We start from the raw sequence: 15,195 nt of genomic DNA, 5'->3' as shown, positions 1-15,195 counted from the left end.
ATAAAAGTAATTTTTAAGGATGATTAGACAAGCAAAAGTATCCAGAATAGGTGGGGAGGTGAGGGGCTGGGGGCAGGGAGGCTGGCCTGAGAGGCTTTCATGTGACCTAGGCATGAGGTGATAGGGGTCTGTTACCACCTTCCAAGACAAACGAGTTTGCCCGCTTATTTTCATAGTTTGATGATTACAGGGTTACCCGAAGTCATGGTTTGTTTTGTTCTTTCAATCAAGAGTCCAACACAAAGGTGCCATTAGTTTTGTAGGTGTCTTTTTCAGTGATATGCATTTGAATTGCAATAACTCAGTGCATTATTTAGGGTGAGGTTGTGTGATGAATGATGTAAAATCTAAAAGAACATTGGCTTAAAGAAGATAGACCTGTGTGCCTTTCTTACCTAAAAGATAAGACGTAAATATCATATAGATTGACGGCCCCTGGGTGAGGCTCAGTGTGGGAGGCCCTGGGGCCACAGGAGTGGCATGTAAAGCCGGTCACACAGATAACAAAGACGTCCATCCCTTTCAATAGGGAGGAGTTGCAACATCAGTAGGTAAACTGACAGATCACATACGGGCTACATCAAAAAATATCAAGCAGTTCGCTCCGTTCGCCGCTCACCAGCACTGAGAAGGGGTCAGGTTGGCTTTGCTTTTCCTTGTCTGTCACTGCGACAGATACTGACCTCCAGCTGGTACCCATGGAGCAGACAGGTGTCGGAGCCTGGAGTTCAGTAGACAAGAAGGGACACCCACAGGAGCAGAGACTGGCTACGGTTATCAAGATACTAGTCCAGGGACCTCTTACTTTGTTGGATTATTAAAATAAATGTATGAATGAATGAATGAATGAATGAATGAAATCACTCCCCACAATGATGCGGTTTTCACTTCTGGGAACGCTGAAGTCCAGGGGAATAAAGATGTTTTATTTTTTTCACTCGAAATGCCACCAGCACGGCAGAGGGACAGCAAATGGAAGCTGCATTGGATTCTGAGCCAGCAGTAGGAATCAGTTGGCCTTATTTTCAAGGTTCTTCTCTGTACGTAGAAACTAACTGACCTAAACCTCGGCCCCTCCTAGACCAAGGCCAGGACAAACCTCTGCGACTGCTCCCCCTGCCTTTGCCTTTCCAAAGGTCATGGCAGATGCCCTGTCATTATCATGTTGCCAGCTGTCAGCCCAAATTGAATTTCCCTGAGCACAGCTGATGTCCCTTTTTGGCCGCAGGACAGGGGTCAGGAATGAATGCTGCACACGGACAGGAAATGTGTCCCTCGAGCCGAACACAGAAGCGCTGACCTCTCGACTCTGAGCCGCATTTCTGACATTGTTGGAAGGGTTGGAAAACCTTCTGGATGTTAAAGGAAAAGAAGTGTGTTTTAGAAAAACGCTGATATCTAAGCCCTTTCGATATGATTGGGGCTTTTTAAACTTCAACTGGTTATTCCAGAGTATCGGCCATTCCTCAATTAGATACATAAAAGAAGAAAGTTTCTCCCTAGACTGAGAATTGGGAAATTGTGATCCTGGTCTTATTTCCTTCTCTCCCTCCCTCCCTCCCTCCCTTCCTCCCTTCCTCCCTCCTTCTTTCCTTCCTTTCTCCCTTCCTTCTTTCCTTCCCTCCTTCCTTCCTTCCAAATTCATCAAACAATACTGCATGCCATGCCCTACACCGAATCCTGGGGAAGTAGATGACTAAAACTCATCACAAAGTCTTCCTGAGCTTATCATCCATTCATTTAAAAAATTAATTCTACAAGTATTTCTCAAGCACCTAATTTGCTCCAGTCTCTTAGTAGAGATAAAAGATGTGGTTTCTCCTCCTACTGAGTTGACACTTTATTTTTTCACTTGCTCATTCACCTGACACTGTCTGGACACTGACTCTGTACAAGGGACCATGTCAGCTTCTGGGATACCGAGATGTACAAAACATAGCTTCTGTCCTGATGGAGCTAAAAGATTAGACAATATCGTGTTTGTCCCCAAGGGCTGCAGTGACAAAGTACCCCAAGCTCGGTGGCTTAATAGAAATTTATCGTCTCATAATTCCAGAGGCCAGCAGTCAGGTACCGTTGTTGTTTCTATCGTAAAGACAAGCTCGTGGAGGTTTGGAAAGTTGTCTAAGGCCACAGTGCTGGCAAATGGCCAGAGCAGAATTTCCACTTTTACTCCCTATATTCTTGCATCTTCCCTGGGCTGTAAGGACAGCCTGTCAAGATAAGCCCTCCTCCACGCCACCCCCAAATCTCAAAACTTCAGACTTATTCTACAATCAGCTCAGCTTCCGGAAGGCATTTGACCCAACCAACCGCTCCCTCTGTCTCAAAACCCTGTTTTTCTTATGACTCTGCCCACCTTTCTCCGTCTCAGTAGGTCACCCCCATCCCAACCAACCTCCAATGTTTTTGAAGACCATCTGTGTGCCGACTACATCCAAATTATATCTCCAGCCTATCCTCTGAGATCCAGACTTGATAATCCCAAATGCCTAATTACTATCTCTAGTCAGAAGTCTAGCTGGCACCTCAAACTTAATGCATCCAACATGGATTTTTCTCCCCACTTCTCCCTAATGAGATGCTGTGCCTCTGCTTAAAACCCATCAGTGGCTCCAGCGCCCCCTGCCCATGTTACTCGGAATCAAGTCCAAATTCCTCACTATGGCCAGCATGGTCCAGCCCCTGCATCCTCGCCGGCCGACCCCATTTCCTCTTCCCGTTCTCACGCTCAGCACATGCTGGCCTGTCTCCGGACTCTGCCTCCTGTCTTTCTCTGCCTGCGGGGCTCTTGCACCTCCTGTCCCTTAACCCTCTGCTCTTCACAAGAATGACAACTCTTGTCCTGGAGTCTCAGCTTAAATGCACTTTTCTCAGAGAGATTTTTTCCTCACCACCTCATTCTTTCTGGAAGTCTTCCTCCTAGCATTTGTAATAATGTGGAATTATTTGTGTGTTGACTTGTGCCTGTGTGCCACCCCCACCGGACCACAAGCCCCCAGGGGGCGGTGGTGATGGCTGCTTGCCTACAGATGTTAGCCCAGTGCCTGGCCTAGAGCCGGGCACATAGTAGATGTTCGGTAAATACATATTAGAGTTGAAATCGAATCAGTGGCCCCTGCTGAGTTGACAGCGAGCATCAGCTTACTTGTAGAATCCTTCCACAGGCAAGGCGGGCCCTCATATGTGTATACGGGTGATGGAAAATTGAATGGAAACAAGTCAGCAAAACAAAAGAAAAACGCATAGATACAGACGACAGATTGGTGGTTACCGGAGGGGAAGTGGAGCCAGGAGAGGCCTAATGGGTAAAGCCAGGGTAAATGTGTGACGATGGATGGAACAAGGCTTTCGGTGCTGAGCACACTACGGTGCATGCGGGTATCAAATTAGAATGTCGTACACCTGAAACTTATGTACGATTATTAACCAATGTTATCTCAGTCAAAAAAGAAGAAGAAGAAAAAATCGGATGAGACCTGGGCTTTTCCATAGACCTTGGTCTCTGTTTTCTCGTTTCCGCTTGCTGGGTCGTCCAAAATGTTAGGACTGACAAAGATAATCAATCGCAGGGGAAGCAGCAGCCTCGGGTACCCGATCCACGTTAAAGCTGATTTGATTTGGGTTTCAAATGGAAACGGTGAGCTAATGCATTTTACAGAGTCGAGGAGAGAGAGCAGTTTTCTCTGTTAAAACACCAAGAGGAATGAGACGTGCGGGTTTCCACAGGGCCCAAAGCTCCTGAAAGGGCTTTTCTGCAGATGTTTGGGGTTTGGTGCTCAAAAGCAACTACACAGGTTTTCCTGAGAATTGATAACCACGACCGAAATGGCGTCGCTTGCAACGTGAGGAAGGCCTTGCCAAGCTCGAGTGTAGGCTGCGGGTTTGGGGCTGGGCGGCAGGACTGAAAACAGGTTTACAGAGTCCCTGCAGACGGGTCGTTAGCTAGACTGGCTACAGCGAGCCCCGCCCGGCTCTTCGGCTCTTCCCTGCCTCTGCTTCTTCATCAGCCGCAAGATAATTGTTAGATTCCCGAGCCGCAGACCTGCTTCTAGCTGCTTCTCCAGGGAGAGAGGCAGTTGTCAGAAGTTGCCAAACTGTGCAAATCTGGCGAGAGGGGAGGCTGGAAATGGAGTTTTCACCAGTAAATCTGCAAGTGACGGTGCGCATGCCGTGCACAAGGCTCTGCTCAGGCCTATGGCAGGCGTGCTGGCCGAGGCTGCTGTCTGAATTGTCTCATGACCCCCTCCCCCATGCCATTCTCCCCTTCACCAGGTTTGAGGTGGGGGCTGGCAGGGGCTCAGAGCCATGGATCAGAGCACGAGGAAGTATGTTCTCGTGTGTGCCCGCACAGTTTTAGCTTTGGGTGATAGAAAACCAGCTCAGATTGGCTTCAGCACTCGGAGGGTTGCCTTGCTCACGTAGCAGAGGGGTCGGTGGTCGGGACGGGGGCCAAACCTGACCCCAGGAGTGATTGGATTCGCAGATTTGGTCTCTTTCTTTCTGCCTCAGCACTGGCTCTCTCTCCTGCTGCCTCATCTCAGCAGTGCGTCCCCCTACGCTAGCTTTATTCTCAGGTTCTCTGTGTCGTGGCTTCTAGAAGCACCTGTCCTCCAACTCCAGTCTAACGGCCCCAGGAGATAGAGAGCTCTTCTTCCTGGAATTTCTTGCAAAATCTCTGAACTGATTCCCATTGGTGCAACTTGGATCGTGGGTCCCGATTGCTGTGGGTAAGGGGTTCTGACAGGATAGACCCACATGCCCTGACTATTCGGAGCCAGAGGAGGGGTGGAAGGTCAGCGCTGTGGGACCACAGGACCGAGAGCTGGAAAGGGGAGCTTTCCCAGTGGGGACTTGGAGTGCAGTCACCAGAGGAAAGACTCTGGGTGCTGACGAGGCAAAAACACAGTGCCTGCTGCACCAACCAAGTGACTGGAGGCGGGGAGCGCCAGCGACTCAAGTCCCAGTCGACTTCCTTGGGGTGGTCTCTGTTCTGCTGCGGCTCTGTGAAATGCACCTTGAGCACCCCTCCATCAGCAGCAGCATCTGGCTCACCTCTGGGTTCCCTCCCACCCACATTTGTGTGCAATCAACGTCAGCTTCGTGTTTCCTGTCTGCTGCTCCGAGCATCTTCGTTCAGCCCATCCCATTGGGTCAAAGCCAGAATGTGGACCCCAAGCCCCTGCTTTTGACCTCCAGCCTACTCTGAAATGTGGGCCTGGGTCTCTGCCCCTGGGGTCGGGCACAGCAGCCCCCAGATCCTGTACCTTTTTCATCAGAGCAGCACCTGCCTGGCAAAGGCAGCAGTTGGATGTGGGGAGAGGCTGATCCAGAAGCAAGTCGATCATTGCTTCCCAGGCAAGCCCTGGGGAGGCCCCTGTCACTGGCTTCCTTGTCCTCAGACCATTGTTAGCCACCCTCCCATACACACTTCTCTCCTCTCTCACTCTCTCTCTGTTCTATCTTTCTTCTGTCTATATCTCTTGTCTTCTATATCTTCTCTATCTATCTTCTCTGCCTTCCATCTTTTCTGTCTCTTTACTGTCTGTCCTTCCCTTCTCTTATATGGGCCTCCTCACTTTTAGACAGGTCTCTATCACCACACTCTCTTGTCATAAGATCTAGCCAGACGTTCTCCTGGTTTTAAAGAATCTAGCCCATTCCAGGGCTGTCTCTATGTTGCTCCTTGTGGAGGGAACACTTCGACTTTATCTCCCTGGCTGGGATTTTTTTTCAACCAATAGAGTCTCTTTTATCGAGAAACCACTGGTTTTCCTGGAAGCTTCCTGATATCCTCTACACATTCTGCATTTAATGAAGCCCTGACCGTGTGTGCTCTGAGAAACCTTATGCAACTCTCAAATGTTGTGTGTGTGTGTGTGTGTGGCGAGGGCAGAAAGCAGAGATGGTACAGAGATGACATGCAACATCTGCATGGCCTCACAATATCTTTCTCATTAGATTATAACTCTCACGAGGGTAGGGACCATCTCGGTCTTGCTCACCACTATCTGTAGCTTCTAGAACAGTGCCTAACACCTAGCAGGCACTCAGTAAATATTTGTCGTTCATTCGAATGACCAGGCAATGGGGAGCCACTGAGAGATGAGACAAGTGAGAGCGTGACTTGCCCAAGTTCCCCAGATGGTAACAGACACCTCTCCGGGGCCCATGCCTTTGAGTCCGTGTCCTTCCGCCTCTGCCCAGCAGTGAGGTTCTCTGGGTAGCAGGAGAGGGAGGGTGACTATGATGACACAGAGTGAGCGCTTGTCTGCAGGCCAGGTCGTACGTTGCAGAGGGACGCTGACGGCTTTGACGTTGCATCTGAAAAGCTGTCATCGCCCGTCCCCCGGGCGAGTCTGCCTGTGCAGAGGGGAAGGCGGTTTGTGTGTTTCTTTCGGTGTGAGCAGACCTTGCCTGCTGGTGACTTGCAGTCATTCCATTTCCCCTGAGAGTGTCCTATCTGCTTTGAGACTTTGATCAGTCTTGGATTGCCTTTATCTTATTTGGTGATCAAGCCCCTGGCAGGACCTGGAGGAAGCATGATGGGACGTTGACTTACCTCATCATTAGCACATATAATCTTAGAGGAGTGTGGCTCCCCCTTCCCAGGGGCTCAGATGAGAGTATAGAGAAGCGTGACCTGTGCACGAAGGGCAGTCTTCACTGTGATCTGTAAGAAGGGCAGGTGGCCAGTCCTGGAGGGGACCCGGGAGACCTCGGTCCTTCTGTGGTGCACAGAGCGATGGGGAAATTGGGCAAGCCCTTTCACATCTCTGGAGAACTCCTGATCTGTATCGGCTGGGCACCTTTCAGTGGCAAGCAGTGGACCAGGAAAAACGGTCTAAGACTGGAGCTCGCTTCAGGCACTGCTGGATCCAGGGATGCCACCGGGGTCATCAGGACTCGGTCCCTTCGTCAGTTGCAGTTCTATGTATGTAACCACTAGGAGACTCACACGTCTAACACTGCCCTGCTCTGTGACCGTGGGCAAGCCCCTGACCGCCTCAGTTTCCTCCTGCAGTGAGGATTACACAAACCAGTTGGTGAAAGCACTTAGCACAATGCCTGGTGCGTAGTAGGTCCTCTTGGCCCTGCCTTCCTCTCAGCTGGCTTGATTCTCAGGATGCTTTTCTCCCCTTGCTGGTCCCAGTGGTTCAAGGTTCACAGCCTCCTGGCTTTCGTCCAGTGTAAAGGCACGGACGGATTAGACGAGGGTCTCGGGCTCACTGGCGGCAGGCACGTGCTACCAGCCAGGAAGTGCTCCTCCAAGTGGCTGGAGCTTGGGGAGCCCCTTGGGGCAGAGGTCTGGGAAGCGAGCAGCCTGCCTGCCAGGTCGGGCAAGAACGGAGTGCCGACCAGACTGAGGATGGGATGTTATTTCCAGGGCGAGATCGAATAAAGAAAGGGCCTTGCAAACCCTTGTTTTGTGAGAGGGGGACGCTAGCAGAAAGGGCGGCGATTAACGTGTGTCGCCGACACAGGACATGTTTCTGTGCCTCTGTACCTTTGCCTTGCCGTTCCCCCCGGCACCCTCCCGTTCAGTCTCCAAGGCCCGGCTCTTCCAGGAAGCCCTCCCTGGCTAACGTGGCTGCCACCCCTGCCCACCCCAATCCCTTTCCCCTGTCAGTAATTGCTTTTCCATTTTGGAACAAGCATCTCTGGGGTGGTGGCACTGTGCACTGGGAACACAAAAGAGAAGAAATCACAGTACCCGCGTCGGAACTAGTTCGATTCTTCCCGTCTGCTTTGTTTCTTCTCCATCCGAGCAGTTATTTGTTCATTCATTTATTCAACGAATATTTATTAAGCACCTCCTATTTTTCCAGGCATTGCTCTAGGAGCTGGGGATTCAGCAGATAGTGGGAAAGACAGTAAAATCAGTAAATACGCTGTCCCCTCTTACCTGCAGGGGACATGCTCTAAGACCCCTTAGTGGATCCCTGAAACCGTAGACAGTACCGAATCTTATATATACTGTTTTTTCCTATACATACACAGCTATGATAAAGTTTAATTTATAAATTGGGCACAGTAAGAGATTAACAACAATAACTAATAAAATAGAACAATTATAACAATACACTGTAATAAAAGCGACGTGAGTGTGGTCTCTCTCTGAGAACATCTTAATATACTATACTCCCCCTTCTTGCGAGGATGCGAGACGAGGCAGTGCCTGGGTGATGAGAGGGAGTGAGGTGCTCCGATTGGTGCACAATTCCTAGCTCGTAAATTCTTTATTTCAGGAATCTACCATTTCATAGTTTTTCGGACCACAGTCGACTGCGAGGCACTTAAATTGTGGGAAGCAAAACTCTGGATAAGGGGGGACCACTGTAATAATTAATGAAAAAACTGTTTCGATGGTATAGAATTTAAAAAAATAAATAAAGGGAATGAGAGAACATGGGATCGAGAGCCTGGTGGGAGGAGGGCCCCGTGGAGTGTGACGTGAGGCTGACAGGCAGGAAGGGAGCGTGACGAGGTCTGGGTGAAGGGCATCCCAGGCCAGGGGATGAAAAGGTGCAAAGGTGGCCCGCTCCAGGAATGGCAAGGGGCAAGGCCACGCTGTGGGAAGAAAGGAGGAAGTGAGGTCAGGGGCCAGGTCCGGTAAGGCCTTGAGACTGTGGCAGGGGCTTAGATTTCATTCTAAGTGCCCTGGGGCCATCAGTGTGATTCCTTGTCTGTCCTCATTGGTGCTCAAACACTGTGCTGTCCAGTATGGCGGCCACCAGGCACATGTGGCTACTGATTCGGAATGCTTCTGGTCTGAATTAAGATGCCCTAGTAGTGTAAAATATGCCAGTTTTCAAAGACTTTGTATTGAAAAAAACATTATCAACTGTGTCATTAATAATTTTTCTATGTCAAGATGATAGTATTTCAAATATCTTGGGTAAAATGACATTTATTATTAAAACAAATTTCACCTGTTTCTTTCTACTTTTTTTTTTAACATGGCGACTGAAAATTGAAAACTACATGCATGGCCTATTGGATTATATTTCTGCTGGCCAGCACTGCTCTAGAAGGGCCTTCGGCCATTGCTTTCACCTGCCTCTTGACTTGTCTGTGTCCCTCCTTGAGGACTCGCCACATCTCGTCGTGTTGGTGGCTCTCTTCCTGGTGTGGGATCTTCAGGCACAGTGTTGGTGCTCCACCGGAGTCCCCTGCGCCCATGTTCCCGTGTGCTCAGCACCCACGACTGCTTCTTCCGGGGTTTTCTCTGCCAGCTTGGCTGCATGTGGGTCAGGGCGAAGTGCCGGGAGCGCCCCGGGAGCAGCCTTCAGCCAGTGGGGGACGAGGCTAGAGAACAAGAGCTGTGGCCCCCGTGCCCCGTAGGTACACAACTGAGGCGTGTTCTATAGCCCCTCCCAGAGGTCCCCAATAGGACTGGCCCGGCGCCCTCATGGTACCTGCTCTTTAATGCACCTGTATGGCCTTCCTTCCTTTCCCGCCTCTTTTCCCACCTGTCTACCTGCGATCATTTCCTTAAATGTTTGTCTCAGGCTCTGCTTCTGGGGGAACCCAGCCTGAGACCCACAGGTGCTCAGTAGAAGAAGGAGAAGGATTGGGATCACCTCTCCAGCACAGTGCTGGGAAAGGTGTGGGTGTGGCACGCACGGGGACAGGCTTCCTAGCTAGTCAGCCCCAATCTCGGGACCTTTGAGCCAGAGGACAAGGAGCAAGGCCACTGTTCCACACATGGGGTCTGGCGGTTCCCAAGTGTCTCCAGCTGCCACACCCAGAGGGACAGTTGAATCAGCAGCTGAGTCAGTGAGGACACAGCTGTCCAGATGAGTGCCGTGCTCCTCTGTCAGCCTGGCAGGGGGGCCTGGGAGTGTCCCACAGCCAGAAGGAGGGAGGGCGCGTCCAGCACATGCCATCGAGTCGAGTGTTCACAGGAGTAATGTCTTTCTTCTTACACTGCTTCTGACCTCACGTAAGGTTCCAACGTTCTGGACACCAACTGCTGTCCGACGATCCTTTCAGTTCTGACACTAACTACTCAGATTTGTCACGGGCCCCCTAGGCGAGAGGCTCAGTCCCACAAGACTGGCCCCACCTCAGGGGCCAGTAGCAGGTCCCAGAGGCTACTTCTGATTGACGGGCTGTGAAGTGGAGGTTTCCACACCCCCCTTCTCAGGTTCAGTAATTTGTTAGAATGACTCACTGAACTCAGGAAACACTTCGCTCATGAATCCCAGTTTATTATAAAGCCTACAACTCGGGAACGGCCAGGTGTTAGCGAGCATGCACAGAGCCTGCCTGCCCCCTCGGGGCTCCCGCCTTCCCCGTGCGTTGCTGTGGTCATCCCCACAGTTTAGGGGTTCTATGGAGGCCTGGTTGGTTAAATCATTGGCCACTGGTGACTGAACTCCAGCCACCTCCCCTCCCTGGAGGCCTTTCTGGTCACTGTCCTGAAGGGATTTAGTCCCCTACCTGAGAATCCTCTTACTAGCCTATAAAAGACACTCTCAGCATTCCGAGGATGTTAGGTCGTTAGGAGTGCTGTGCCAGGAACCGGGGACAAAGACCAAATAATTTTTTTTATTATCCCACAGTGGGACATAATATTAATGAGAGCCAGTGAGGGACATGAAGGAAGATCTGGGACTGGAGAGTTGCCTGGATCATGGCGTGCTATGTGTTGGCGTGTGTATCGTCGGGAGGGGAGGATCTCACTGTGTGGTATAGGCATGCAAAGCACCTACTGTGTGCTCGTGTTGTGCCCAGGCCAGGGCCAACATCGCAGCCTGATTGAACGCTCTCAGCATCAAACCCGTCCATAGGCACTGCCAGCTTAGAAGCTCCCCTCGCTTTCAGGGCAAAGACCGGTTTTGTGACGTGTCATCCTCGACGGCCCCTGCCTCCCTCTCTGGCCTCTGCTCTCACCTCTCCCAGCGCAGGTCCTTTACTCTATTTGCATCGCCCACATCTGATGCGTGTGTCAGGCCCCCACCCACTTGAACCTGCCATTCCCTCTGCCTGGAACGCCCTTTGCCAGCCATCGGGCTGGCGAACTCCTGCTCCAGGAGGCCCTCTCAGAATCACCTCCTCCGGGCGGTCCTTCCCGATCCTCTCTTTACCATTGCCCTGTCCCTTCTCCATGTCCCCAGAGCACTCAGTCATTCAACAGATGCATACTGGGCACTCAATACATTGAAGGGACTGCACAGCGAACTAAAGGTGTCCGTCAGCGCTGATGAAGTGCCAGACACCGAGCTAGGCAACCTGATCGTGTTATCTCATTTGATCCTCGTGGCTGCCCTGTGAAATAGGCACTAGTATGAACCCCATTTTTCAGAGGCGGAAACCGAAGATTAAAGAGCTAACAGAGATAGTAAGTGAGAGAGCCGGGATGCACAACCCACGCGGTTAGACCCCAGTACTGCTCTGCATATACCGCAATTCTCTGTTTACTCTGCCTCCGTGGATCAGTCAGGTCCCAGCAGGAAGCAGATGGCACACTCGAAATAGGATAATTTAAGCAGAGTTTAATAAAGGACTCGTCTGAGACGTGTGGGCGACGGGTCGGGAAACCACAAGCCACGGTGGGGTACCCCAGCCTCCTCTGAAGGGCTGAAGGGACGAGGGAGGGGATGCCTCCTCTCGGGAGGGGATGCCTGTGGGGAGCAGAAGCCAGAGAGGCAGTGTGTGATGGCCCTCAGACAGGAGCCTGGAGAGGAGGGGAGCAGCCCCCTCCTTACGTGTTCTTCCCCCAGCTGCCTTCCCAACATCCTGTCAGCTGAAGCCAACCAGAAGCCCAAGAGCCCAGGAGCCCTGGAATGTGTTGGGAGCAGATCAGGCCCCTGGAGTCGAGAGCAGGGCAGGGGAGGTGGCGGGTGGGCCTGGCAGGCCACCTGCGTAGTCTCTGGTTGTCTGTAGGCTTCTCGAGGGCCCAGCTCAGCCTCGCTTTGGCTTACACCTGCAGCACCTCGCACAGAAGCCCGCAGACTATAGGTGTTCCGCCTGTGCGCCAATGGATAAATAATAAGCGATTGATCTTTAGTAAAGAGCCTCCTCCTGCAGGATCTGCCTGTCGATCCTGTGCAGACTCAGGATTCTGACTGAGCGGGTGTGAGTGTGCGTCTCTTCGTGTTGTCTCTGAGTATGCATGAGTGTCTGGAAAGAGGACGGCAAAGCCCTTCCAATCCTGAGATGTCTGATTCTTTTCAGTGGCTCTCAGGAAACTTGCACACTCCTCGCCCCATTTGAACTTAGATGTGGAAGTGGAAAGCGAGATTTTGTTTTTCAATTTAAGAAGCAAGCACTGATCTCACACTGACTGCACGGAGCCGTGCTTTACCGAGATCATTGCGCCTGTGTCAGCCTTTGCCTGAATTCCTTCCCGATCTAACGGAAGAAAAAGCAGCCCCAGTGCAGAGGCCACCGAGGCAGGTTCGTGTGGACTCATCAGGGAGCTGACACCCAGGGTGGAGCACCCAGCCCAGCCTCGAGGCCGCGTGTCCATGCCCAGTGGCTAACAGTCCCTCTCTATGCTTCCATATTGAAACTATCTGAAGCAAGGCGCCCAGCCCGAGAGAAACAACCCGAGTTACTGTGGGATCTGTATCTGGGAGCCCATACTTGCTGGGCTAAAGGACTCAAAAATAAAACTGTACTTGCCAATTGATTATAATTCTTCAATTTGTGTGTCCCGTGTGAATGTGTTTGTGTCTCTGACAAGGTAGAGGTAGGGGTAGGTTATGTGCCACCTCCAAGGACATCTGATCAAGTTGAAATTTGTGTCTTCTGTTTGTTTCTCAGGTACATCTGCAGGGCAATACTGATGTCGAATGACAATACTGGCTTGAAACTCACATAGACCTGCTTGTTAGGATGTGGGCCAAGTACTTCTCTGTGCTCCAGTTTCCTCAAAATGGGCGTCATCTTACATCAGGGGGTTGTATAAGATAAAGGAGCTATAAACGAGGCGGAGCTATGAGTAACAGTTGGGGGGCAGTGATGGACGTTCCCTTCTTTTTCCTTCTGGTTTTTGCTGGTTGAATTCCACTTGCCTATGCTTTTCTATTGCACCTTTCAAAATCCTCTCAGTGAAACCAGTGAGACCTCATTTCTTTCTTTTTTGCTTGCGTTACTTTTCGTCTTCCTCCTCTGCTTCGCCACCCCCACCCCGCCCTCAGCCATAGCCAGAACCCGCTGGGGCCTCTCTTCCCAGCCGGTTCTCCAGGACCTCCCTGTCTGTGGTCCATCCCATAGTAGCCAACAGAGTATCAGCCAGGGAGGGTGCATTATGGCCTGAGGACTGCAGGCTCCAGGGGTTTAGAGCCCTGAGCGTAACCACTAGGCAGTAACCACGAACCATACCTGATGTTGACCTGGGTCCTTTCTACCTGTTGAGCCCAAGTGCCCACCAAGGAAGCCCCGTGGCCGAGGCCAGCAAAATGGAGCAGTTAGGGAACAGGGGCAGTAAAGACGCAAAGGAAGGGCGTGCAAGGCCATCGATCATGAGGTTCAGTGACACCAAGACCCCAAAGCGGACTGTGCTCAGGGACAGATTCTTGAAGGGGGGCCTTGGATAACTCTTTAGAGTGGACGCCTCTTTCACATTATGCCTTGAAGGTCATCCCAGTCACCTCGTGGATGGAGACTCAGTGAACAGTGATGCTGCTATCCTTAAGGGACAAGTCATTGTCGCTGTGATTCTCTTCGTATGGAAAGAAGCCAGGATGCATTCGGCTCCTGCCATTTTCCAGGGCTGCGGGGCAGGGGGTGGGTTGGGCACGTCCCGTGGAAACTGGGCGCCATGGCACAGGCTGGGATTCAAACCGGGCCAGCCTGACTTTGAGGTCTGTGCTGCTTCCCCAGCAGGAACCAGTTGATGATGAAGGCAATTTGCTGAGTGGGGCAAAACCTGCAATTTATTCAAGTCAACAGGTATATAAGCTCGTTAAAAAGCAGTTATGGCTAAATAACGTAGCCACTGTAGACCAGAAACTTGACCCTAACTAAATGCCTTTTTGCCTTCTGTAAGGGAGACTGCAATATGTGAGAACAGGATCCCAAAACTTTGCAGTCTCGGAGTTAGTAGTAGAAGGATCCGGGATTTGAACATTAGAACATAAACTACTTCCCAGATCAAATTCATCCCAGGTCCATGGTGAATCTTTTCTGTCTGGTGGCCTTCAACTGTGGTGCGGTTGGAAGGGAAGTGAACTTGGAGTCAGAAGAACTGGATTCAAGTGCTCAGTAGCTACTTGGTGGTGGGCAGGGTCTTACCGTCCACACAGGTATGCTCTCCGCACAGAGAGTGTTGAGGATGAAATGAGAAATATTTGAAAGCCCCAAATCCCTCACCCGCTACCTTCTAAGTGCTAAACATATCACTTTTCTTCCTCCTTTAGTCTGCTTAGCTTTTCCCTACTGAAGATCGGTTGATATTAGTCTCCCTCTGCCATGAATATGCATGTGTTGGAATCAACCTTGGCAAGGATCTGAAAGGTCCTAGATATAAGGATATAAGGTCCTAGAATATAGGACCATCTTCAGGCTAGAAGAGTTGGCCCCTTTGTCGAATCATAGAATGTAAAAGATGCCTTGGACTAAATCTTCCATGTATGCACGTGTGTGTGTGGGCAGGTGGGAGGTCAGTGAGTACGTATGTTTATATTTATTTATACTCCATTGTATTCCTCAGAGAATAAGTCAAATTGTTTTATAAAATATACCAGTCAGTGGAAAGATATAAGCATAAAATGTGTAACATTCAGGACGACAGACAGGCTGGAATAAAGACCAGGGGTGGACGTGTAGCTGTGGATACCACAGGATCTTACAGTGTTGTTACTTTGAAACTGCAGATTTCTTCCTGAGCTTTTATACATATTAACATTATTATGTGTCTTTTGGTGAGCATATGTATACATTTCTGTTAGGTATATACCCAGGAGTGAAATTGCTGGCTCATTTTATTCTTTGATTTGCACTGACATCATCAAAGGGAATAATAATTGTAGTAATAGTTTCGTGGAAAACAATGAAGATTCACACATGGAGCAAAATTTCAGTTCTTTGGATCGAATAAACATTTATGGGAGACAGACTTTGTATTCTCACAAATATTACCTTATTTAGTGTTCACGACAACCTCTGAAGCTGTCATTAGCCCATCGTAGAGATGAGGAAAGTTGAGGCTTCTGCCTAGTGTCATGTAGTTTGTAAATGGTA

At 50.5% G+C, this 15,195-nt stretch overlaps 1 protein-coding gene across 2 annotated transcripts in view; it reads left to right on the top strand.

Moving 5' to 3' along the window:
* The window catches only part of ASAP1 (ArfGAP with SH3 domain, ankyrin repeat and PH domain 1), a 294,496-nt gene that overhangs the window by 33,727 nt on the left and 245,574 nt on the right, over window positions 1–15,195 (top strand). The gene's annotated exons all lie outside the window — the stretch shown is intronic.

Source organism: Pteropus medius, unplaced genomic scaffold (assembly GCF_902729225.1).
Source record: "Pteropus medius unplaced genomic scaffold, Ma_sr-lr_union100, whole genome shotgun sequence".
In the NCBI taxonomy this organism is placed as follows: domain Eukaryota; kingdom Metazoa; phylum Chordata; class Mammalia; order Chiroptera; family Pteropodidae; genus Pteropus; species Pteropus medius.
The sequence above is the reverse complement of the archived record's forward strand: the minus strand, read 5'-3'. Positions and strand labels throughout refer to the sequence as shown.